At 45.0% G+C, this 27,478-nt stretch overlaps 1 long non-coding RNA gene across 1 annotated transcript; it reads right to left on the bottom strand.

Annotated features, from left to right (window-relative positions):
• Window positions 1-1,348: 1,348 nt before the first annotated feature.
• On the bottom strand, window positions 1,349-25,495 carry LOC116536334. The gene is made up of 3 exons (XR_004262577.1): window positions 25,460-25,495; window positions 11,613-11,731; window positions 1,349-1,788 (listed from the first exon to the last, which is right to left on the bottom strand). It is a non-coding gene; the product is annotated as an uncharacterized LOC116536334 (long non-coding RNA).
• Window positions 25,496-27,478: the final 1,983 nt, after the last annotated feature.

Below are 27,478 nucleotides of genomic sequence, written 5' to 3'. Positions count from 1 at the left end.
AACATGGTGAAACCCTGTCTCTACTAAAAACACAAAAATTAGCCAGATGTGGTGGCACATGCCTGTAATCCCAGGTACTTGGGAGGCTGAGGCAGAAGAATTGCTTGAACATGGAGGCAGAGGTTGCAGTGAGCTGAGATCATGCCACTGCACTCCAGCCTGGGCAACAGAGCAAGACTCAATCTCAAAAAAAAAAAGAAAAGAAAAGAAAGAAAAGGAGAGAAAAAAGATTGTGTAACTCTACTGGGGGTGTGCTTGGGACTCAAAGTAAAGTGTGAGATGGCTTAAGCTGGAAGTCTCTCTGTCCTGGTTGTAAACTGGTAATTGATGGCATCGGAGTTTATCTATCTATCTATCTATCTATCTATCTATCTATCTATCTATCTATCTAATATCTGTCTGTCATCTATCTACCCATCCTTCCATCCACCTATTCATCTCTATTTTACTTTTCTACCTCTCCCTTGCCACACACTTAAAAAAAATCAAACATGTTGGGTACAGTGGCTCACGCCTGAAATCCCAGCACTTTAGGAGGTTGAGGCAGGAGAACCAGTTGAGGTCAGCAGTTTGAACCAGCCTGGGCACCATAGCGAGGCCCCCTCTCTACAAAAAATTTTAAAAATAGCCAGGCATCGTGACATGCACCTATAATCCCACCTACTTGGGAGGCAAGGGTGGGAAGATTGCTTGAGGCCAGGAGTTCGAGACCAACCTGGCCAACATGACGAAACCCCATCTCCACTAAAAAATGCAACAATTAGCTGCGCATGGTGGTGCATGCTGGTGATCCCAGCTACCTGAGTGGCTGAGGCAGAATTGCTTGGACCCGGAAGGTCAAGGTTGCAGTTTGCCTTGACCACACCACTGCACTCTAGGCTGGGTGACAAAGAGAGATTCTGTTTCCAAAAAAAAAAAAAAAAAAAAAAAAGTGCTCTTGATGATGCACCAATAATTTAAACATGGCCTTTGGTGGTTATGATAAAGGAAGGAGCTTGTCATGGTGACCCATGCCTATAATCCCACCACTTTGGGAGGCTGAGGCAGGAGGCTTGCTTGAGCCCAGAAATTTGAAACCAGACTGGGCAATATAGTGAGACCTGTCTCTACAAAGAGTCAAAAAATTAGCTGAGTGTGGTGGTATGCACCTGTGGTCCCAGCTACTTGGGAGCCTGAGTTGGGACGATTGCTTGAGCTGGGAGGTCGAGGCTGCAGCAAGCCATAATCATATCCACTGCAGGCTGGGTGTCAGAGTGAGACTCTGTTTCAAAAAAAAAAAAAAAAAAAGAAAGAAAGAAAGAAAAAGAAAAGAGAAAGAAGGAAGGAAGGAAACAAAAAGAAAGAAAGAAGGTCAGATTATATGAAATGTATATACCTCAGGTAGGAAATTTCAGAAACAGGAAAATACAGTAAATGTTGATTTGGGGGTGAGGGGCTGAAAATACATGCCTAGAGCTGCAAAAATGCAACATGATTAGCAGCAGTATCCCCAAAAGTGCAGTAGCTGGGACTTCCTGAAAGCAGTTATATTGGTTTTGTAGGGCTACAGTCAAAAGGTATGATGAGCTTGGCAGCTTAAAACAACAGAAATGTATAGTCTCACAGTTCTGGAGGCCAGGAGATCAAGGTGTTTGCAGAGCCATGCCTCCTCTGACTCCTCCCTGGCCTCTTTCTTGCTTCCAGTGGTTTCTGCAGCAATCTTTGGTGTTCTCAGGCTTGCAGCTGCATAACTCCAGTCTCAGCCTCGGGAAGTTCTCCCTGTGTGTCTCCTCCTTCAAGTGGCTGCCCCTTATAATAACACCAGACATATCAGATTAGGGATGCAACTAAGACCTCATATTAACTAATTATATTTGCAGTGACTGTATTTTCCAAATAAGGTCACATTCAGAGGTATTGGAAGTTAGGACTTCCATATATCTTTTTAAAATAAATTAAATTAAAAATAATTGGCCAGGCATGGTAATACATGTCTATAGTTCCAGCTACTCAGGAGGCTGAGGTGGGAGGGTCTTGATATGTTGCCCAGGCTATTCTTGAACTCCTGGCTTCCAGTGATCCTCCTGTCTTGGCTTCTCTAAGTTCTGGGATTATAAACATGAGCCACCACATCCCACATATCTTTTTTTTTAAATTGAGATGGAGTTTTCCTTTTGTTGCCCACCCAGGTTGGAGTGCAATGGCATGATCTCAGCTCACTACAACCTCTGCCTCCGTAATTCAAATGGTTCTCCTGCCTCAGCCTCTTCAGTAGCTGGGATTACAGGCATGCAACACCATGCCTGGCTAATTTTTTGTATTTTTAGTAGAGATGGGGTTTCGCCATGTTGACCAGGCTGATCTCAAACTCTTGACCTCATAATCCACCCACCTCGGCCTCCCAAAGTGCTGGGATTATAGGCATGAGCTACCGCGCCCGGCCCCCACATATCTTTTTAATGGAAGTGGGGCAGCATACACAATTCAGTGCTCATAACAGTAGCTATCTGTTGTCTTCTGTTATTCCCGTTTATATTTATATCTCTGTTGCTTTGTCTGTCCTTTCACACTGCTTCTTTCTTCACATCTCCTCTTTCTTTTTTTGAGATGGAGTCACCTGTTGCCTAGGCTGGAGTGCAGTGGCGTGATCTTGGCTCACTGCAACCTCCACCTCCCAGGTTCAAGTGATTCTCCTGCTTCAGCCTCCCTAGTAGCTGGACTACAGGCACCCACCACTGCACCCGGCTAATTTTTGTATTTTTAGTAAAGACAGAGTTTCGTCATGTTGGCCAGCTGGTCTCGAACTCCTGATCTCTGGTGATCCACCTACATTGGCCTCCCAAAGTGCTGGGATTACAGGCGTGAGTCACTGTGCCTGGCTGATATCTCCTCTTGCATGAATGTAACACAGACCCAAAATATCTTTTTATTTGCTATTTTGTGAAGTACAGTTTTATCTTAGGCTAAGAAGCCCGTTGTGTTATTTTCCTTTTGTTGCTGTGACAAATTAGCATAAGCTTAGTGGCTTAAAACAGCACAAGTTCATTGCCCTACAGCTCTGGAGGCTGTAATTCCAAAATGACTCTGATAGGGGATAAAACTAAGATGTTAGCCAGCTGTGGTGTCCTGTCTCAAAAAAAAAAAAAAAAAAAGGAGAAAAACTGATAATTCTGATTCCAAATAACTGAGTGACTTAGAGCAAGTTTTATTTAATCTCTGGGAGCTTCAGCTGCCTCATCTACAAAAGTGAATGGTAGAGATATGTTTTGTATTCTTCATAGATATTTTCACCTCATCCTCTCTCTCTCTCTCCATCTCCATCCATCCATCCATCCTTCCTTCTTTCCATCTATTACCTTCTTTTTTGAGACGGAGTTTTGCTCTTGTTGCTCAGGCTGTAGTGCAGTGGCGCAATCTTGGCTGAATGCAACCTGTGCCTCCCGGGTTCAAGTCTCAGCCTACCAAGTAGCTGGGATTACAGGTGTTCACCACCACACCTGGCTAATTTTTGTATTTTTAGTAGAGACTAGGTTTCACCGTGTTGGCCAGGCTGGTCTTGAACTCCTGACTTCAGGTAATCCACCCACCTTGGCCACCCAGAGTGCTGAGGTTACAGGCGTGAACCACCGCGCCCAGCCCCATCCATCTATTATTGAGAGGTACAGGTGAAGAAATTGTTTGGCAGGGAGCTGTATAGTGGAAGAGTTCAGACGTCGGAGAGTCCTGGCTTTGAATCATGCGTCTGCTATTTTATCCTATGCGACCTTGGGGAAAGTTCCTGAACCTATCTGAGCCTCACTTTACTCGTCTGTCAAAGTGAAGACATTGGTAGTACCAGGAGAATTAAATGGAATGTTATATATATGAAGCACAGAGCCAGGACAGAGTAGCTGCTTTAAAAATGATAGCAATTAGCATTATGATTATTAAAAGCTATTGCAGAATACTTTTTTCACGTTCAGGGACTTGTTCTCAGGCAGAGCAATGTGGTTTCCTTCCTACTATCCTAAACTTCTCTCCATCAGTTCCCTATTCCTCAGCACTTGTTCTGTTCCGGAAACTTGGCAGATAGTGTGTGCAGTTATTTTCAGAGGAATGAGTGGGTAAAATCGGCAGCATTTCCCCCGGAGTGTCTGTGCCCAGGGAGTATGAGTTTATGGTGCATCTGCTTTGTGTATAAAAGTCTTGTCCTCCCCCAGCACCACCCCGTTGCCTTGGAGGCAGAGCAAGCAGGGACCCGGCTACTGCCTGAACCCCTCATTCCCTGCCACTCAGCGGTGTCTTTGCCGACCAGCTGCATAGTTGCCGGGGTGGTAAACAGCAGCAATGGCATTCCCTCCAGGTGCCTGGCTAGGCAGGGGAAAGCTGTCACTGCTGGAGGGCCAGCAGCTTTGGAACGACTTGGGAACAGAGATCCCTCACCAGTCTGCAGCCCAGCCTGAGATGATGATGAAAATGATGATGGCCAAGCGTGTTGGCTTATGCCTATAATCCCAGCACTTTGAGAGGTTGAGGCAGGAGGCCCACTTGAGCCCAAGATTTCAAGAACAGCCTGGGCAACATAGTGAGACCCCCATCTCTACACTAAAGAAATAAAATTAGCCAAGCGCAGTGGTGCACACCTCTGGTCCCAGCTACATGGGAGGCTGAGATGGGAGGATTGCTTGAGCCCAGGAGGTCAAAGCTACAGTAACCCATGATTGTGCCACTGCATTTCAGCCTGGGCAACAGAGTGAGACCCTGTGTCAAAAAATAAAATAAATAGGCTGGATATGGTGGCTCACCCCTGTAATCCCAGCACTTTGGGAGGCTGATGTGGGCGGATCGCCTGAGGTCAGCAGTTCGAGACCAGCCTGGCCAACATGGTGAAACCCTGTCTCTACTAAAAATACAAAAAAAAAAATTAGCCAGGCATGGTGGTGGACACCTATAATCCCAGCTACTTGGGAGGCTGAGGCAGGAAAATCACATGAACCTGAGAGGCGGAGGTTGCAATAAGCCAAGATTGCACCATTGCATTCCAGCCTGAGTGACAAGAGTGAGACTCTGTCTCAAAATAAATAAATAAGAGATAATGACAATAATTATAGCTAATAGAATGATGGCATCTGCTCCTCTCACTGTCCTAGCTCAGAATGTCTGTATATGGTCCCCTTTAACCCCCCTATATAGGGATGGGTGTCTTCCTCACTGCCCTACTTGGTGTCCAGAGGTTGCCTTGGATCTTATGGTTGTCTGGGGCGGGAGCGCGTTGTTGTCAAGGGAGGTTATGTGCTCTTGGAGCAGCTGTACGATGGTGGGAATGAAGACCTTGACCGTGGGGCAGAGCCTCTTCTTACCTCAATTGAGAAGGAGTGGTTGTCACCAGGAGAGCCTTTGGTGTGACCTGGGGCATGCCATGTGTTCCTGTCTGTACTCTCTTGACCTCTCACCTGGCATTTCCTGGGCATTAGTCTCATTTGAGATCTATGCTTGGCTCAGGGACTCTGGTGTTGAATTTCCTTTCTCTCCACTCCAGCCTCTCCTTTCTAACCTAGCCCTTTCTCCCTCTACACCCCGGCCCTGCTAATGTCTTTTCTCTCATAGCAGCCTTTATGGCAGATCAAGAGGATCTTCACTGACCATTAACAACAAAGCTAACAGATTATTCACAATAGAAAGTTCTTTCCTCTTTTCTTTCCTTTTTTTTAGGGGGTTGGAGTGGAGTTCAATGGCATGGTTTTGACTCACCTCAACCTCCACCTCCCAGGTTCAAGCGATTCTCCTACCGAAGCCTCCCAATTAGCTGGGATTACAGGAATGTGCCACCACACCTGGCTAATTTTTTGTATTTTTAGTAGAGATGGGTTTTCTCCATGTTGGTCAGGCTGGTCTCGAACTCCTGACCTCAGGTGATCTGCCCACCTTGGCCTCCCAAAGTGTGGGATTACAGGCATGAGCCGCCATGCCTGGCCAATTCTTTCCTCTTTTTGTAAGGGCAGGGAGGAATCTATCTTCAGAAAACACAGAACATCTAAACTCTACTTCCTGAACTCTAGAGCTAAATTTTTAACTGAAAAACAAAAACAATCAGGCCGAATCATTACTTTACCCTGTTTATTTATTTTTTATTATTATTTTCAATCAGGGTCTCATTCTGCTTCAGTGGTGTAAACATGACTCACTGCAGCCTCAACCTCCCAGTTTCAGGTGATCCTCCCACCTCAGCCTCCCGGGTGGCTGGGACTACAGGCATGCACCACGATATTTGGCTAATTTTTGGATTTTTTGTATAGACAGAGCCTCACTGTTTTCCCCAGGCTGTTCTCCAACTTCTGGGCTGAAGCAATCCTCCAGCCTCAGCCTCCCAAAATGCTGGCATTATGGGTGTGAGCTGCTAAGCCAGACTTAACCTGTATTTGAATCTACTTGTTCATTTTGCAGGAGAAACAAACTGAAAGCTCAGAAAGGAAAGAAACTTCCTCAAGTTGGCATGTGGTTACTAAACAGCCACCTCAGAATCTGAACAGTGGCACCAATGCTGAAGCCTGTTGGTTTAGCCATTGGACTATCCCACCTCTTTTGTGATTTTGGGCAAATCCCCCTCTCATAGCCTCAGTTTACCCTACTGTTCTATGAAGATAAACACTTCTCTTGCAGGGTGGCAGTTATAGTGATAGTTGTAGTAATAACGGATGATGGTGGTGGTCAGTGCTTACATATTCTTTTTTTTTTTTTTTTGAGATAGAGTTTCCCTCTTGTTGCCAAGGCTGGATTGCAATGGCTTGATCTCGGCTCACCACAACCTCCACCTCCCAGGTTCAAGTAATTCTGCCTCAGCCTCTCAAGTAGCTGGAATTATAGGCATGTACCACCACGCCTGGCTAATTTTGTATTTTTAGTAGGGACAGGGTTTCTCCATGTTGGTCAGGCTGGCCTTGAACTCCTGACCTCAAAGTGCTGTGATTACAGTTGAGGTATAAGCTACCGTGCCTGGCCAGTGCTTATGTATTCTTATTTGTCCCCTTTGAAACGTCCTTTATGTGTTGACAGACAGCCTCTGAATGGGCACACTGATGACAGGGATTGGGGAAGATGCATGGAATGCGGTTATAATGGTGCCTGACACACGGTGGGCTGTAAGTAGTGGGTCTTATTATTATTACTGTTATTAGTGGGGACATGAAGTGATTGATGCTGGTCTTGGGTCTGAGAGGCTTCACGAAAGCCCTGCCCTCATCAACAGCAGCTCCCATGTTTTGGAAACTTTTCTAGCATGTTCTTTCCACTTTGGCATTGCATTCTCTTGGCACCTTCCAAAAGATAGGCCTCCCCCGACAGTTAACAGGGAATTATTTTTCTCTAAAAAATTATCTTCAGGCCAGGCGTTATGGCTTGCACCTATAATCCCATCACTTTGGGAGGCCGAGGCGGGTGGATCACAAGGTCAGAAGTTCAAGACCAGCCTGGCCAACATGTTGAAACCCTGTCCCTACTAAAAATACAAAATTAGGCGTGGTGGCACATGCCTGTAATTCCAGCTATTTGAGAGGCTGAGGCAGGAGAATTACTTGAATCTGGGACGTGGAGGTTGTGGTGAGCTGAGATAGCGCCATTGCACTCCAGCCTGGGCAACAAGAGCGAAACTCTACCTCAAAAAAAAAAAAAAAAAAAAAAAGAATATGTAAGCACTGGCCACCACCATCATCCATTATTACTACAACTATCACTATGACTGCCACCGTGCAAGAGAATTGTTTATCTTCATAGAACAGTAGGGTAAACTGAGGCTCTGAGGGAGGAGAGTCCATTGGCTAAACCAACAGGCCATGCCACTGCACTCCAGCCTGGGCGACAGAACAAGACTCCATCTCAAAATAGAAAAGAATTCTGCTCTTCCTTTGGCTTTCCTTTCATGTTGGGTAACAGAGTCTCTGAGGGCAGGATGAATCTGGGTGGGTCCAGTGGATGACTAGTTTCTGCAGTGAAGGACCTGGGTGCTTCTCAATGGAGGAACCAGGGAGAACGGCTCCCCAGGGAGAGAGGAAACAGCCTGTGTGGCCCAGCCGCCTGCTCCAGGTCATGGTCATGACTCTGGCTCCTAGCAGCGAGGACCTGAGCAACACCTGCATTCCCCTGGGAGCTGCTGCAGCTTCCTGAAGCACCGGCTCCCTTCTGCAAGGGAGAAATCTGGCATTGCAAAGACAGCATCTCACTGGTTTCTGAGTGCCAGCTGGCGCCCTGGGACCAGCTATAAAACTGAGTTCTTGTTTCCTTAGGATCAGGTGGGAGGGAATCTGGGCCTCCTGCACCAAGACAATGGGAATAATAATAGTGATGTAGATGATGACAACAGTAACAGAAGCAGCTACCTTTTAGTGAGTGTCAGACAATCTGTTGGGGGCTTTGTGTTCATTGTCAGATTTTATCTGTAACAACCGATGAGGTGGACATCATTCCCCCATTTTACAGATAGGGAGATAGAAGCTTAGAGAGCTTCAGGACTCTACGCCCAAGGTTACACAGTGATATGGTCTGGCTGGGTCCTCATCCAAATCTCACCTTGAATTGTAATAATCCCCACATGTCCAAGGTGGGGCCAGGTGGAGATAACTGAAACATGAGGGCAGTTTCCCCCATACTCTTCTCATGATAGTGAGTAAGTCTCACAAGAGGTTGATAAAACTGATGGTTTTATAAATGGGAGTTCCCTTGTACACGCTCTCTCGCCTGCTGCCATGCTCTTCCTTTGTCTTCCGCCATGATTGTGAGGCCTTTCAGCCATGGGGAAGTGTGAGTCCATCAAACCCCTTTCCTTTATAAATTACCCAGTCTCGTTATGTCTTTATTAGCAGCATAAGAACAGACTAATATACACAGCCACTGAGTGACCAAGCGAGGGTTCCAACCCCAGGACTAACTGATGACAGAACCAGGGCTCTCACTGCTACAACCATGTGGCTTTAAAGGGTGTGTTGGTCCCAATATATGGTAGCCACTGAGAGCATGCCACCTGTGTTTGAATCAGGCCTTTGCCACTTTTCTGTTTTGGAGACAGGGTCTCGCTGTCATCCGGAGTCATCAGGGCTCACTGCAGCCTCCACCTCTCTGGCTCAAGCGAGGATCCCACCTCAGCCTATTGGGTAGCTGGGACTACTGGTGTGTACCACCACATACAACTAATTTTTGTATTTTTTGTAGAAACAGGGTTTCGTCATGTTGCTCAGGCTGGTCTCAAACTCCTGACCTCAAGCAATCTTCCCTCCTCAGCCTCCCAAAATGTTGCGATTACAGGGATAAGACTCCCCGCCTGGCCTTTCTCGCACTTTCTTGCTGTGTGACCTTGGGGAGTTTGCGTACCTGAGCTTTAGTTTCCTCTTTGGGAAAGTGGGGCAATGGTGGCAATAAATAGTGCCTAATAACATCAGTATGGAGATTAAATGAGATAACACAATGCTCAATGCCTTGGAATGCAGCAGGCCTTCCCAGCCTTGACACTGACATTCTGGGTGAGATAATGCCTTATTGTGAGGGCTCTCCTGGGAAGTGTGGGATGTTTAGTAGCAATCTTGGCCTCTGGCTGCTAGATGACAGTAGCAGCCCACCCCCTTTCCCCAGTGCTATACACAAGCATGTGATCAATGTCCACAAGGTGTATGTGTGGGGGGATTGCCTCCCTTTAAGAATCAATGATACATAGTAAGTGCCTGATCCATGTTAGGCATTTTATGATGATTATTCTGACAGGACCTTAAGATGCCTCAAAGCTGATCTGTTGATGGAAGTACTTTCTGGAAATCTTTAACCGTGCTCGAAGCTAGGAGGGCAGCCTCTCAAGGAAATCTGGCATTGTTCCCTGGCTAGGAATATCAGAAGGGAAAACCATCCCAGACACAGAGCTATGCTTCCTCCTTGGTGATAATAAGCAGTTTGGTTCTCAGTTCCTTTAGCAGGGCCTCTTAAAAGTGGTCTTCTGCAGCACCATGACAAGTCATGGGTACTTTTTAAAAAGTATTTTGGGTTTCCTATCATTTTAGTAATCCAGGCAGCAATAACTGAGCACCTCTTGTATGCCAGATTTCACAATATAAGGATTAGTAGATACTGGGTGCGGTGGCTTGCACCTGTAATCTTAGCACTTTGAGAGGCTAAGGTGGGTGGATCACCTGAGGTTAGGAGTTTGAGACCAGCCTGGCTAACATAGTGAAATCCATCTCTACTAAAAATAGAAAAATTAACTGGGGAAGGTGGTGCATGTCTGTAGTCCTAGCTTGGGAGGCTGAGGCAGGAGAATTGCTTGAACCTGGGAGGCAGAGATTGCAGTGAGCCAAGATCATGCCACTGCACTCCAACCCGGGCGACAGAGCAAGACTGTGTCTCAAAGGGGGAAAAAAAAAAAGATCAATATGATCAATAGCTGACATTTAGCAGGCCCTTAAAGGGTGCGAGCTGTGTTCTAAGTTTCCTAGCCATGTCATTTCAATTTCTCAGTTCAGCCTCTGTGATAGTTTTACATGTCAACTTGACTGGATCAGGAGTGCCCAGATAGGTGGTAGAACATTATTTCTGACTGTGTGAGTGTTTCCGGAAGAGATTAGCATTTGAATCAGTAGCCTGAGTGAAGAAGATCCGCCTTCCCCAGTGTGAGTGGGCAGCAACCGATCTGTTGAGAGCTCAAATAGAACCAAAGGTGGAGGAAGGAAGAATTTGCCCCGTCTCATTCCCATCTCCTCCTGCCCTCCGACTGGCATTCACTCAGCATCTCTAGTTCTCAGGTCATCCAATTTGGACTGAATTACAGTATTGACTTTCCTGAGCATCCAGCCTGCGGATAGCCAGGAGTGGGACTTATCAGCCTCTGAATCACATAAACCAATTTCTTCTAGTGCATCTCCTTTTTTACTTTTTACTTTTTTTTTTTTTTTTTGAGACGGAGTCTTACTCTGCCACCCAGGCTAGAGTGCAGCAGCACAATCTCGAACCACTGCAACCTTTGTCTCTTGGATTCAAGCAATTCTCCTGCTCAGCCTCCTAAGTAGCTGGGAATACAGGTGCCTGCCACCACGCCTGGCTAATTTTTGTATTTTTAGTAGAGATGGGGTTTTACCATGTTGGCCAGGCTGGTTTCAAACTCCTGACCTCAAGTGATCTCCCCACCTTGGCCTTCCAAAGTTCTGGGATTACAGGCATAAGCCACCTCACCTGGCCTCCATTTTTACATTTAACTTATGGTTCTGTTTCTCTGGAGAACTCTGATTAATACACTAGCAAAACATCCCAATTTTGTTTTTCTTTTTGGAGACAGGGTCTCAGTACATCACCCAGGCTGGAGTGCAGTGATGTGAACACAGCTCACTGCAACCTTAAACTTCTGGGCACAGGTAATCCTTCCACATCAGCCTCCTGGGTAGCTGGGACTAAAAGTGTGTACCACCATGTCTGGCAAATTTTTTAATTTTTGGTAGAGTCAGGGTCTCACTATGTTGCCCAGGCTGGTCTCAAACTCCTGGCCTTAAGTGATCCTCCCTCCTTGGCACTCCCAAAGTGCTGGGATTACTGGCGTGAGCCACTGCACTCTGGCCAAACATCCACATTATATTATCCCCATTTTACAAATGAGAAAAATGAGGTACAGAAAAGTTAAAGCACCTTACCTATGAGTACACAGCCAACAAGTGGAGAAACAGAAGTTCACACCTAGGTGGGTCTGGCTCCAGGGCCACTTTAATGATCTGAGTTAGACAAGATGTTCTGCCCTTAGGGAGCTCACAGCCTGGAAGGGAAGTGAGATAATAGTAGCAGAGGGGTGAGGATGAAAGTAAGCCCAGGGTACTGTTGGACCCGAGAGTGGAGGAGAAGCATCTGGACAGTGTTGTCAGGGAAAGCCTCCTTCAGAGGGCAGGCTGGAAGTCAGCTTTAAAAGTGCAGGTGACAGGCAGGACAGTAGTATTCTGGCTGCAGGGACCAGATATCCAAAGGTCCCAAAGTTGGCTGGGTACAATGGTGCATGCCCATAATCTCAGCTACTAGGAAGGCGGAGGTGGGAGGATCACTTGAGCCCAAGGGTTCGAGGCTGCAGTGAGCTGTGTTCCTGCCACCGCACTCCAGCCTGGATGACAGAGCAAGATCTCATCAATTAAAAAAATAATAAACTCCCAAAGTCCAGAGCCATAGAACAACACAATATATGTGTGGTGAACCACAAATGACTGCAGCCAAGAGTGTGAGGCAAGAACTGAGAGATGAGAACCAAGAGGGGCTGCAGGACCAGATCACAAAGGCTCCTAAGCAGAGGAACTAGAACATCAAAGAAACCCATTATTTTGCAAAACATATCCAGGATGGATTAGGTTGGCAGGACCTGGTTCCAGTAGAAGAATAGCAGGTATGTGTTTATTAAGTTGAAAGAATGAAAAAAGTAAATGCCTTTAGAAATGTTGACCAAAAAACTCAGCACGGATGGAATTGTAGTGAGCTCCAGGAGATCTGCGCATGAGTGATCTGGCTTGCTGTGTTAGGATTGCTGGGTTGCACAGCTCTAGGGAGCACTGTCCAGTTTGGGTCAATGACACTCTCTGGAGCCATGCTGTCCTCTAGCACTTTCTGCAAAGGTAGACCTGTTCTGTTTGTGCTGTTCATTACAATAGCCACTGGACACACGTGGGAATTAAGTACTTGAAATGTAGCTAGTGTGACTGAGGAACATAATTTTAAAATTTTATTTTTAATTAATTAAAATTTAAATTTAAATAGCTGCCTGTGCCTAGAGGCTATCATTTGGACAGTACAGCCCTGGAGTCTCACAATACCCTGTCTGTGTGGCTGCGCGTTGTGGCATTGACCTATAAGCTCCTTGGCAAATCACTTGCCCTCCAGAACACTGTTATTTTTCTTTGTGTCTTTGGGACTGCTAGAGTGAAACATGAAACAGAACAAATTAGCAGGCATCTCAGAGATAATTAATGGTTTGAATGATGTGAAAAAGACAAAACCAACCAACTAACAAACCAAACAATAAACAACTCAAAAGACCAGTCAGTGAGAAAGTTGGCATGCAATTTATAGCCCTGCCAGCAGAATAAGAAAGAGGCTGGTCTTTGCAATGGAATAAAAAGTTTTTCCATGGAATAAAAAGATTATAGGCTAGGCGCAGTGGCTCATGCCTGTAATCCCAGCACTTTGGGAGGCTTCGGTGAGTGATCACCTGAGGTCAGGAGTTCAAGACAAGCCTGGCCAACATGTTGAAAACCCATCTGTACTAAAAATTACAAAAATTCACCAGGCGTGGTGGCGGGCACCTGTAATCCCAGCTACTTGGGTGGCTGAGACAGGGATAATTGCCTGAACCCAGGAGGTGGAGGTTGCAGTGAGCCAAGATTATGCGACTGCATGCCAACCTGGGAGACAGAGTGAGACTCTCTCTCTCTCTCAAAAAAAAAAAAAAAAAAAAAAGAAAGAAAGAAAAGAAAAAAGGAAAAAAAGTCTTGGCTGGGTGGTTTTGAAGATGGAGTTGCAGGAATCTATCTTTAACTGAATAAGGGACCTATGAAGTAACGATTTCCCACTCTCACTACATGCAAGCATCTTTCCCCTAGGATGGTGACCACTGGTAAATTGAATGAATGGCTCAGTTTTGCATTCTTCTTTGTATTCAAGATCTTTGACTGATCCCCTGCAACTTCTGCCATTGGAGAGGCAGGATTGCCCCTTAAATTTGGGTTTGATCATGTGGTTCACTTTAGCCCATGGGACAGCAGCAGGTTTGATGTTACCAAAAGCTTGAAAAGCAATTGCATGATGGGGCTTGCTGTCTTGTGCCTCTCTCGTCACCATGAGAATAACTTGCATGGGCACGCACCTGCCCACCGGTCCCAGGGAGAGGATGGGAAGCAAGTGGAACAAGACACTATACCAACCAGCCCAACCCACCCTAGTGTCAGCTCAGTCAGAGATATACCAGTGAGAGCTCAGCCTAGGTCAGCCAACTCCAGTCAATTACAGACACATGAGCTTTTGCTTTCATCAACTGAGATTTTGTAGTTGTTATGTAGCAGAGGAACTGATACATGGCTGTTAATTTAATTTGAAATGTCATCATTCTCCTGGAGAATTGAAATTGTGGTATTTAATGATTTATATTACCATGTCTCTGCCCTTTCACACACTGGTTTCTCTTGATGACATTTACAAGTTAAATATTTCTTTTTGGGCTTTTAAGGGCATTACATTCTCATTTGAGATAGTAATATGGAGAAGAAAGAAAATTTAAAAATTATATATAGTATCAACCCCCCAGATATAATCACTGTTAACATTTTGTTGTATATTTTTTTGGATATAAACCAAGATAGCTATATACTTGTACATGCATATACATACACATACATATAAATGGAACCATATTACATAGAAAACTGCGTTCTGCATTATTTTACTTAGTTCAACATTATATACATCAGCATTTCCCTATGTCCTTAAATTTCTCCAGGAACATGATTCTTAGCAGCTGCATATTGATATTCTATGGTATGGCTGTATCATATTTTATTTAAACATTTGCTACTTTTGGACATTTCAATTCTTTGCAATTTTTCACCATTACAAATGATGCTGCAGTGTTAATCTTTGTACATAAATCTCAGTGTGCTTCTGTGATTGTTCCCTTAGGCTGTGTTCCTAGAAGTGAAATTCCTTGGTGAAAGGGTTCAAACAATTTTAATAAGGTATTGCTAAAAAAAAAAAAAAAAAAAAAAGGCAATTTATAGCCCTGCCAGCAGAAGAAGAAAAAGGCTGGTCTTTGTAATTTACAAAGACACATTGGGGAGATTTTAAAGTGGACAGATTGGGACTGGGGCTTCTAAGTTTGTGGTTTACACAGGACCATCAACTTGTAGTCATGTGAACTTCATTAAGTGTGACATTGAGGGATGACCCTGAAACAAATCACAGGACCCCAGTGTTCTTCTTTTTCCCCTTGAGACCAAGTCTTGCTCTTTTGCCCAGGCTAGAGTAAAGTGGTATGATCTTGGCTCACTGCAACCTCTGCCTCCCCGGTTCAAACAATTTTCCTGCCTCATTCTCCTGAGTAGCTGGGATTACAGGTGTGAGCCACCACGCCTGGCTAATTTTTGTATTTTTAGTAGAAATGAAGTTTCACCATGTTGGCCAGACTGGTCTTGAACTCCTGACCTCAGATGATCTGCCTGCCTCAGCCTCCCAAAGTGTTGAGATTACAAACGTCAGCCACCATGCCCAGCCAACCCCACTGTTCTTGTCCTGCCCAGTCACTTATAATTGTGTGATTTCCGTCTAAAGCCTGAGTAGTGCTATTTAGAGTAGGTAGACACAATCTGATTTTTAAAGTTCAGGGGTATGACCCAGGAGATCTCTTCTTTGTGGACAATTCCTGCTTCTGTTAAACATCCCAGTCACCTAAGAGCAAACTCTGGATCTATCCTTTTGTAACTTTGAGAATTTGCTAATCCACATATTTTCTCTGAGCCCAGGGTTCCTTATCAGTAAAATGGGAGCAAAGCTATGATTTAAACTGCCAAATTATCTAGCAAACCCAGTCATTTCCAAAATGGTTTTTTTGACTCTTGCATATCCCAGATGGAATTTTTACAGGGCTGTGAAAAATGATGTAGGCTATTATGAATGGAGAGACATGTGTCTGTAAAGGCTTGTTCTGGACTATGACATAACATACTTTTGACTTTTCTTAAGAGTGAAACACCCTTTTAAACGGAAATGTGGAATTTTGCTTCTGATAATGGACAAGTGGGTGCCTACTGGGCTGATCTTGCGTCAGATAACAAATATAATCCCTGAAAAAAATTATTTAAAAAATCTCAGCTACCTAAAGGATGGGTGGTTGTGGCTAAAACTCCAACAGAAAAACCTGCAGTCCTTCTGGGCTGAGGAGCCAGAGGATAGAGTTACAGACATCTGCTCTCATGGGAAAGTGACCTGGAGATGGCAAGGTTTAACTCTGTGTATAAATTCTGCCCCAATATCTGGCTGACTTCTGAAGTATCTATGCACCAGGCAAACCCTAAAAGAGCCCAGATAAAGCTAAAAGAGATGACCTGAGAAATAAGCTGCTGCCCCACTGGTAGAGTTTTCAGTTTGAATCCAACCAAGTTAATTGCCTCCAAACAAACATTAAAAAATCAACACTCTTTGGAGAAATGCCACAGAATCCAGAGTCTCTACAATGTAATATTCATAATATCTAGGATACAATCTAAAATCACTCAATGCAAACAAATGGAAAAACGTGGCCCATTCTTTAGCAAAAAGACAATGAATAGGAACCAACTCCAAGGTAACCCAGATGTTGGATGTTGGAATTAGCAGACAAGTTGTTTCTCTTTTCTTTTTTTTTTTTGAGATGGAGTTTCACTCTCTCACCCAGGCTAGAGCGAAGTGGTGCGATTTCGCCTCACTGCAACTTCCTCCCTGCCACGTTCAAGCAATTCTCCTGCCTCAGCCTCCCAAGTGCTGGGATTATAGGCATGTGCCACCATACCCGGCTAATTTTTGTATTTTTAGTAGAGATAGGGTTTTGCCATGTTGGCCAGGCTGGTCTCAAACTCCTGACCCCAGGTGATCCACCTGCTTTGGCCTCCCAAAATGCTGGAATTACAGGTGTGAGCCACCACGTCTTGCCCAGACAAGAATTTTTAAAGCAGCTATTCTAATAATGCTCTGTGATCTAAGGGAAACCTGCTCATAAGAAATGAAAAAATTAGAAATTTCAGCCTCAAACAGAATAATAAGAAAGAAACAATGGGAACTTCTAGGTCTAGAACATACAATGTCTAAAATAAAACATTCACAGGAGGGGGTTGATTGCAGAATAAAGATGACAAAGGAATGAATTATGAATTTGAAGATGTCAATAGTATTTTTTGAAATATTCATTGATGTACTTTCTCCTCATTTTCCTTTTTTTACTCCATGCTCCCTTCAGTCCCAATCTAAGCAGATGGCTGGGCTCATTGCATAAGGTGGGAGATGGGACTATACAAAAAAACAGAAGAAAGTCTGCAAGTACCTGCCTTTAGTGTCCTAAAGTCTAAGTCCTTAGGAGAATTAAAAGAATTAGGAATTCTAGGCCAGGTGTGGTAGCTCACACCTGCAATCCCAGCATTTTGGGAGGCCGAGGAGGGAAGATCACAAGGCCAGGAGTTTGACACCAGCCTGACCAACAGGGTGAAACCCATCTCTACTGAAAATCCAAAAATCAGCTGGGAGTGGTGGCGTGTGCTTGTAATCCCAGTTACTAAGGAGGCTGAGGCAGGAGACTCACTTGAGCCTGGGAGGAAAGGTTGCAGTGAGCCGAGATCACGTCACTGCACTCCAGCCTGGGCAACAGAGCGAGACTCTCTCTCAACAACAACAACAAAAAAGATTAGGAATTCCATAATGCTTGCAATTAGAATTTCATAATGCTTACAATTAGAATTAGATTTCCCTAAATTGAGGGAAAAGGAGAGAAAGAGGAGTTGAGAAGAAACATCAGTGCCTCTTAGAGAAAGACCATGCTATGCAGATCTCTGGAGGGTCTTGCACTGCCACATAGATGCTCCAATCAGGAATGACACGAATTCTGCTCACTGAGCAGAAGTAGTCACATGGCCCCACTTGACTCCACAGGGCCCAGGGAATTGTATCCCATCATGAGCCTAGAAAGCTGAAAATATTGGTGAGCAGTGCTGATGATTACCATGGTAGGTATCTTTGTGACCCACATCTTCTCCCACTAGAATGACCATGAATGCCTCCTGTATGGACTGAATGTATACCCTGCTAATTCATATCCTGGTGCTCTAACCCATAGTGTGATGGGAGATAGGGTCTTTGGGAGTTAATTAAGGTTGGATGAGGTCATGAGGATCGGGCTCCTATGATGAGGTTAGTGCCCTTATAAGAACAGACTTGTGAGAGCTTGCTTTCTCTCTGCTATGTGAGGTCCCAGTGAGAAGGTAGTTAGCTATAAACCAGGAAGCAGGCCCTCACTGGAAACCAACCAAGCTGCATCTTGATCTTGGACTTCCAGCCTCCAGAACTGCAAGAAAATAAGTTTATGTTGTTTAAGCCACCCAGGCTATGGTATTTTGTCTGGGCAGCCTCAGCTGACTAATAAACTTCTCCCAGAATCTCCCTTTCCCAGTCTCCTGACCTTTAAGCATTCTTCATCCAATCATCCTTCTCCAGAAAGCCATTATCATGGGAACAAACTAGGTAGTTTCAAGCAACACAGCTTCACCTAATTCATTTGGTTTTCTTTTTGGATCTCTTCTGGTGTGAGCATGCTTCCTGGTCTGCTGGTCCAGACCCATGGTGGTCCTCAACTCATCATAGGAAACAACTATTCACTCTTTCTTTATCTTTTGCCTTCCTGGCATGTGGCAGGTTTCTTCCCTTTGGCAGCTACAAAGATTCTTCTTTTATCTCAGGAGACCCTGAAAAAACCAAACCTACTCCTTCCTTCATCACTCAAGGCATGCAGGTGCAGAGGAGAATTGTAGGGACCTGTCCAGTTGGCAGGGAAAACAGGGATAATGGAAAGCTCCATCCAGGTGTCCCATCTCCCTGCCTCTCCTGCCCATCTCACATCTTCTCTGCCCATGCACCTTGTTCTCTTAGCATACCAAACAATTTGTAACTTTCCAAGGGCACCAGTATTTTCTGCCTTGAACTCTGCTGAGAGACAGGGCCTTTGGGAGTCAATTAGAGTTAGATGAGGTCATGAGGGTGGGGCCCCCATGATAATATTAGTGCCCTTATAAGAAAAGACATGTGAGAGCTTGTTCCCTCTCCACCATTTGAGGTCCCAGTGAGAAAGTGGTTATCTATAAACCAGGAAGGGGACTGTTGCCAGAACCCAGCCATCTTACACCTTGATCTTGGACTGCCAGTCTCCAGAACTGCATGAAAATACATTGTTTAAGCCACCCAAGACAGCAGAGTTTGGGCACAGTGGCTCATGTCTGTAATGCCAACATTTTGATTCGCCGACCTCAGGCGAATCACTTGAGGTCAGGAGTTTGAGACCAGCCCAGCCAACGTGGTGAAACACCTTCACTACTAAAAATACAAAAATTAGCTGGGTGTGGTGGTGCACGCCTATAATCTTAACTACTCAGGAGGCTTCTTTGTGTCTTTCGGTCTGCTACAGTGAAACATAAAACACAACAAATTAGCAGGTATCTCAGAGATAATGGTCTGAATGATGTGAAAAAGACAAAACCAACTAACTATCAAACCAAGCAATAAACAACTCAAATGACCAGTTAGTCAGAAAGTTGGCAAGCTTAATATACATGGTCCCATGGAACAAAAAGTCTTGGCAGAGGCCAAGTCTTCTCCTCTGTCTTCTGTGTCTTCCATGAATAAATCTGCCCACATATTTATTTACCAACAAATATTTACTGAACCCCTACTGAGTTTTAGGCACCTACCCTAGGTGCAGGGGATACACTGGTGAAGAGGACATAGTCTCTGCCCTCTTGGAGCTAACAGTCTAGTCAGGGAAACCCAAAGAGTGGGTGCTAAGAATGACCAAGATAGGATGCTAACAGAGAGATCAGCAAAGAGGACCTAATTTGGATGAGAGTGGGTCTGGGAATGCTTGGCTTGAGGAAGTGGCATTTAAGCTGAAACCTGAAGTGTGGGCAGAAATGAACCAGGTGAAGAATGAAGTGCTTCATGGAGAGAGAGAGAGAACATCATCTACAAAATCAGAGCATCCAGAGTCATAAGGAGCTTAGAGCTGTTGAGAAACAGTAAAGGCACTCTAAACAAGAGGAAGTCCAGCCCATCAAGGCTCAGCTCAAATAACCTCTCTTCTGTGGAACCTTCTCTGCCACCTCTGGGTTCTCAGAATGCTTGGTACACTCTTCTCTGATGCACACTTATGTGAACATCACGTTTGTGTCATTCCAATGCCTGTTGGAGGTCCCCTGTCTCTCAGGGGCTCATTGGGTCACTCCACAAATGTTTGTGGAGTACCCACTATATGCCAGATTCTGGAGGCACTTTGGTAAATAGAATAAGGCCCCCGCCTTCATAGAGATTATGTTCTTGGAGCAGAGAGAAAACAAACACATGAATGCATGAATTGATGTTTCAAATTCAGGATGATAGGTGTTATGAAGAAAATGATGTAGGATTGTGTGGTATAAATTGAGGTGGGGCTGGGTGCGTTGGCTCACGCCTATAATCCCAACATTTTGGGAGGCTAAGGTGTGCAGATCACTTGAGGCCAGGAGTTTGTGACCAGGCTTGCCAACATGGTGAAACCCTGTCTTTACTGAAAATATAAAAATTAGCCAGGCGTGGTGACACATGCCTGTAATCCCAGCTACTTGGGAGGCTGAGGCATGAGTATTGCTTGAACCCGGGAGGTAGAGGTTGTAGTGAGCTGAGATGGTGCCACTGCCCTCCAGCTTAGGCAACAGAGCAAGACTGTCTCAAATAAATAAATAAATAAATAAATCAAGGCAGGTGCTAAAATTCATAGTGATAAGGAAAGACTCAAGTGAGGAGATATTTGAGCTGAGAGCTGCATAATGAGAAGGACCCTGTCCTGGAAGACTGGGGCAGGGAATGAGAGACTGGTCTAAGCAGAGCAAACAGCCAGTGCAAAGGCCCTGGGGTCAGAGAAAGATGGGCATGTTCAGAAGACCAGAAAGATGGATCTTACAGAGTACATGAAGATGGGGTAAGAACCACTGGATCTGTTCCAAATACAATGGGAAGCTATTGGAGGATTTTATTATTTTATTTACTTATTTATTTTTTTGAGATGGAATTTTGCTCTTGTTGCACAGGCTGGAATGCAATGGTGTGATCTTGGCTCACTGCCTCCACCTCACAGGTTCAGGTGATTCTCTTGCCTCAGCCTCCCAAGTAGCTGAGATTACAGGTGTGTACCACCATGCCCGGCTAATTTTGTATTTTTAAGTAGAGACAGGGTTTTACCACGTTGGCTAGGCTGGTGTCTCCTGAACTCAGGTGATCCACCCTCCTCAGCCTCCCAAAGTGCTGGGATTACAGGTATGAACCACCACGCCTATCTTTGAAGCTATTGGAAGATTTCAGAGGCACAACTGAAATACAAAAATTAGCCAGGCATGGTGACAGATGCCTGTAATCCCAGCTACTTGGGATCCCAGTTCTTGACCTGGCCTCAAGCTCAAGAACTGAGTAAATATAGGTGTCAAGACCTAGTTGCATTTTAAAGGCTCACTCTGGCTGCCAGTGGGGAGTCCACAGTGTGGGAGAGGGCAGGCATAGAAGCAGGACATCATGTAGGAGGCTGCTGTAGTTTTCCTGGTGGGCGTGGGTGGCAGCTTGCAAACTGGCCTCAAATGTCCCTGATTCTATGGCTTGAGATAGTCCAAATCCCTCCTTAAGACTTCTCAAGAGATCAGTTCCTAGCTGCCTTTTCCATCTCCAGCAACTGTGCCTGCATGTTGTTCACCACCTCACTGAAGATGAGAGGTTTCATATCACTCCATGCTCACTTGTCCTGGCCTTCCCTCCAGGTCCTGGCACTCCCCTTCCTGTTCTGCTCTGACGAACAAAGAAAGCCCTCTCATTGTGACACACACAGCAATTTCCTCCTCTTGAAGTCTTAGCACCAGCAGCATTCATGCCCTTTGGGAATCAATTTTGCCCTCAGTGAACTTGTTAAAATATCCTCCCAAACAAATACAGCACTTTCCCCTAAAAGGACATCTGGCAAATGAAGCATTATTTTATTTGTGGCACATCAGCCTCTCCAGATAGCTGGAGAGCTCCCTGAGGGCAGGGCTGTGTATGGATAATAATAATGTCTGTGCCCTAGGTCAAGTTTTCCCAGAATCAGGCCCTGGGATGAGGGTTCATGGGCAAGTGACTTATTAGGAGACTGCTTCCAGGAGAAACTGACAAAAAGATCAGGAATGGGAAGTAGCCGTGCAAGGGTGACATTTCAGATCAAGTTCAGCCTCAGCCTGATACTGCAGGAAGCTCTGGGTACGGAGATGGGTACCTGACACCTTAGAGTTTGTGCCACCTCGAGTCTAGGAGCAGCTGGGCTTTCTATCCTGTCCTTATGAGTCGGTGGCTAAAGACTACCCTGGCAGTGATATAAATTCCCAGATATGCGTAGCGGAGCTTCCATAGCCCAAAGTCAGTCTTCAGGGAAAGGCTGCAGGTGTACAGAGATGGGCTCAAAGGACTCGCAAAAATAGTGCTGAGCTCCCACACTATCCACTCCAGTAAATATCCCCAGTTCTCAGAACAACTGATGCAATGTGTATGCTCAATGGTGTTTGTTGAATTTATCAGTGAATTTAGTGTCCAAGGCTACATACAGGCTGGTATGGATTACAGTGGGTGTAAAGAGACTAGAAAGTCAGAACACTCTTCCTGTAGAAAGCTCTTCTAAACTTCAGGATCAGGATGCAGACAGGCAGGGCTTGGACTCCTAGTGACAGTAGTGATGGGGTCTCAGATGTCATCGTGATGGTTGGCTATGTCCTATTCTCTGAGACTGTCCCACTAACAACTATTACATTTGTACAGTGTTTTGACATTGACAAGTTGTTTTTACATTTAATTTTCCCACTGGGCCCTTAGAACATGCGCATGAAAGAGATTATTCCCATTTTAAAGATGAGAAAACTGGGGCTCAGAGGAATGAACTCATTAAGTTTCACATAGCGAAGGACTAAGAATCGAGACTTGAATTTGTTGTTAAAGGTGGTTGATACTGACTAGATTCCTAAGGATGCTTAAGATGATTATCTAATGCAGTTGCTCTTTGCTTCTTTGAGAGAGAGATTGCAAACTGTGGGCCCATATGCCAATTCCAGTTACCAGATGCGTTCTGGGTAGCACAGTAATTTTTTCATTTCACAGATGTTTCAGTACTGAATGATTTCACATGAATATCTGGATTTCTGGCTTTTCTTGAAAACTGAACATCTGGTTCCACATTCCATCCTGGTTGGGATTGTGGCTGCTGTCCCATTTTAGATGGGTCACCCTCTCTCTGGTTTTTAAAATTTGCCGTCACTGCATATAGCTGCACTGTTTAATAAGGTAACCACTAGCCATATGGGGCTATTGAGTCCTGAACTGTGGCTAGTCCAAACTGAGATGGCTATTAGGGATAAGGGAATCTGGGAGGTATTTTTCCACTTCTATTAAAAAATTCTTACGGATTTCTGTTGGACCCTAGTGGCCCATAGTCTTCACATCAAGCCAGGTTCTTGCATTTCTGCCCCCTGCCTGACCCTGTAGGCACAAGAGCTTGCAACCCCTGATGAATGAGAAGGAAGTGTGACCTGGAGTCAGGAAGCCAAAGTTCAAGTCCTGGCTCTGACACTTCCTGTGTGATTTTGGGAGAAATACCTCCCCTCTCTGTGCTTGGTCTCTTTGATTGTACAATGAAGACTTTGGACTGAATTTCCAACTTTCTACAATGGAAATCTTTGGACTGAATTTCCAACTTTCTACAATGGAAAGAAACTTCCCCTCCCACACGCCTCTGAATTTACCCTCGTGTGGTGGGGCTCTGCTGCTGTCAGCTTTGATCTGAGATTCCCCAGCTGGGCACCCCCTCCTCTTGCCCTGATTCTCTGCACTCCGGCTGCTTCTGTATCTTTGGGGAGCCCTGTCTCTGTCAGGGGCCTCCATCGTCATTCCACAGGGGGCTGCATCCTGGATCATTCTGCATGGCTTACTGTTTACAAAATGAGAGGTTGACCATGTTTCCCTTTCCTTTTTCATTAATATCTGCAGTTTGCCCTCATTTCATTCACATACTTTAGCTATTAGTTTGTTCACCTTCCACAATTATTTTCATGCACCCATGGGTTCATAAACCATTGTTCCAAGTGGCGTGTTGCCTATTTTAAGAACTTAATTTGTTTATAATGTGCACATCAGCTGCATGATTTGTTTCTTGCTGGTAATTAACTTTTAAGCTGATGCCATTCCCCCGCCAAAAGTGAAACTCAAGGTAAAGTTGGTAAGATTAATCATGCTGGCTGCATCCAAATCTTCCGATATCTTCATCAGACTCAGCAAGTTTGGGGAAAATGATGTTTTTTTCTTCCACTTCCATCTGTTACCCTGCCGATCTTGGAGCCAATCCATCCATTAGTGGGCTTGAGTGTTGGAGTTGGAATCTGAGACTTTTCAGTTTCTGTACCAAGACAGGCAAACTTTTCCTCCAAAGCCTCTCACCCTGCAACTTGAACCCATCTCTTCCTTCCTGGGAGGGTCCCTGGATACTGATGAATCATGAAATGGTTGTATAATACATCCCAGATTCCCTTAGCGCTGTTGTAGAGTTATTTGCTTGTTTCCATGGTCTTTTGCAATTAGACAAATCAGCAATGTTTTGGATGGATCATCTCCATTGATTGGATGGGGTGTTTGGGTTGTAAATAGCTGCCTTTATTAATCTTTCCATTTAATGATTCTCTGTCTATAGGTCATGAGTAAAATAGAAATTCCAGATTGCCCTCCTTTGTGGCAAACCTTTAGAAATTAGGTTGTATTAGGACAGTGCTTCTCAAACCTGAATGTGAACTCCTGGGTGAGATTATGATTCATTTGGTCTAGGGTGGGACCCACAAATCTGTGTTCAACATACTCCCTGAAGAGGCCAGCACCGCTAGTCCGGGACCATACTCTGAGAGGTAGGCATAAGCCAGCCAGCCTTGTGACGACTGGAATGATATCAGTCTTTTTTCTCATTGGCCTGTGGACACCTGCAACTATTGGGAGACTGAATGAGTGAATGACTGAATGAGCTGCACTGAGGAATGTAGATAATGCTCTCCCAGATCGATCTTATTAGAGTGAGATGCCTTCCTTCTTATTCTCACGCTATAGAAAAAAAAAAAAAAAAAAAGTAGTAATTTTATATTTTTCCCAATTTAGGAAGGGCTAAATGTCATACGCTGATTTATCTCCTCCATAGATGTGGTATTTATGTGTGTGTGCACACACATATGTTTGGCTTTTGGAAGTGAATTTATAGTAACAGAATGCTCTTCACCATGTATCTCTTTCTAACTATAGCCTGCCGCCTTCATCTGAAAGGGCCCGCTTCCAGAGATCCCTGCAAATTGAGAAATCCTTGTTCCTGTTTTTAAAATTCTTCAGAGAGCTGCCTGGTTTTCCCTCTAAGGCACTGTTTTTTTCCATATTTCTGATCATATCAATGAAGGAGCTTCAAATAAGTGCTGACTTTCTGTAACACTTCTCTTGAACACCTTGAAGCTTCTATCATTCTTCAGCTACCATGAATGGGTTGTCAGTTTTTCTTGAGGCCAAACTTGTAAATACACACACACCCATACACACACACAGTATTTTAAAGACTAGAGGGTCAGGACATATGACCTGGGTGCTCGTTTAAAGAGACAGAGGAGCAGAACATTTTAAAGTGGATCCTTTCCCTAAAACAGGTAGCTGTTTTCACATTTACCTGGAATTTCATGTTCCATTACTGCAGGAGGTCCTCTAGGCTGTTTCACCTTCAGGGTCCTCCGGAACCTCTTCCTCCAAGACAGGCTGTGAATTTTCCTGGGTGCCCCACCAGGACCCCTGGACTATTGTGGATTTCTATAGTTTCCTGGCCAGCCCCACCTGTGAGACATGAGAGAATGCTGAAAAGGGAAAATGAGAACTCTGAGAGTGTCTTTTGCCCAAGCCTTTGTGGATAAGAAGTGGTGGAGACACCCCACAAACTCAGGTAGTCTGACCCCGGGCTACCAGTCTTAACTATTATGCTCCACTGTTGTACATCTCATACTTACAGTGCCCAGGAGTCTCTTGGGGACCTTGTTTAAATGCAGAGTCTCATTCATTAGGTCTGAGGCGAAGCCTGAGATTCTATAGTTACAACAAGCCCCCAGGTGATGCCAATGCTGTCCACCTGTTACCCATGCTCTGAGAACTACTGGTCTGGAGGGTCTCGCCCTCGACTACATTGAAATCACCCAGAATCTTTTAAAAACTGCCACCTTGTCTGTAACTCCAGAAATTCTGATTGAATTATAGCAGCCTGGGCATCATGAGGTTAAAAAAAATTTTTTTTTTTTCTTAAGATAGAGTCTCACTCTGTCACCCGGGCTAGAGTGCAGTGGCATGATCTTGGCTCCCTGCAACCTCTACTTCCCAGGTTCAAGTGATTCTTCCACCTCAGCCTCCAGAGTATCTGGGATTACAGGTGTACGCCACCATGCCTGGCTAGTTTTTGTATTTTTTTAGAGATGAGGTTTCACCAAGTTGGTCAGGCTGGTCTTGAACTCCTGACCTTAGGTGATCTACCTGCCTTGGACTCCCAAAGTACTGGGATTATAGACATGAGACAGCGTGCCCAACCAAAAAAAAATTTTTCATTTTAAAAACAGAGACAGGGTCTTGTTGTGTTGCCCAGGCTGGTCTTGAACTTCTAGTTTAAATGATTCTCCCACCTTGACCTCCCTAAGTTCTGGGATCACAGACATGAGCCACTGTGCTTGGCCTGATCATGAGTTTGAATAGCTCCCTGGGTGAATCTAGTGTGCTAGCTGGGCTGAGAACCATTGTTCTAGGGCTTTTATTGAGATCTCATCTGTTTCAGGACCTCCTGAGATTCATGCCCATCTGCTCTTCTGCAGAACAGTCCAACTCCCACCTCTGGGATAGGGGAGCTCAGACTGGGACTGATTTGGAGTCTCCCTCGACCCTCTGTCCTGTCCTGAACTAGTTGGTTGGACCAGAGATGCTCTGGGTACTGTGCCAGTGGGAGCAAGCAGGTGCAAGGCCACATCTGGCAGAGAACAGCACAAGGAGAGGAATAAGGTCTCCTCTGGGGGACCAGGAGACACTTCCAAGCTGCTTTTTGCTGAAATGCTCAGCTGCCAACTTTGGTGTTGCTGTGGAGGCTACCTGGGATTCCCCTCCTGCCAGGAAGAGGGGAAGTGGGCCCTGGAATCCCAGGGAAGCTGATACCACCAAACTGGGCTGTGTCAGCAAGTCCTGCAGTACTGAGTGCCTACCAGTAGCTGTGCAAGAAAAAGGGTTGAGGACCAACCCTTTCAGCCCCTTCACGATCCACAGTGATGAAGCTCATTGAGCCCAGCTGTGCTTCAGTGATCTAGGGCTTTACTGGAGGTGCTTCAGAGAGTGCATTAGTTTCCTCTGGCTGTTGTAACAAAGGACTACAAATTGAGTGGCTAAAAACAACACAGATTTATTATCTTCCAGTTCAGGAGATCAGGAATGTGGCACAGGTCTTTGTGGGCTAAAACAAAGGAATTCTTTTCTGGAGACTCTGGAGGAGAATCCATTTTCTCATCCTATTCAGCCTCTAAAGGCTGCCTGTTGTCCTCAGCTTTGGGGCCCCTTCCTCCATCTGCAATGCAGCAACAGTGGTGTGAAGTTTTCTCACATTGTATCACTCTTCTGCCTGCCTCTTTCACTTTTTTGGCTGCTCATTTCATAAATATTTGTCAGACAT

This window comes from Sapajus apella, unplaced genomic scaffold (genome assembly GCF_009761245.1).
Source record: "Sapajus apella isolate SASKATOON/1434 unplaced genomic scaffold, GSC_monkey_1.0 scaffold99, whole genome shotgun sequence".
NCBI lineage: Eukaryota > Metazoa > Chordata > Mammalia > Primates > Cebidae > Sapajus > Sapajus apella.
The sequence above is the reverse complement of the archived record's forward strand: the minus strand, read 5'-3'. Positions and strand labels throughout refer to the sequence as shown.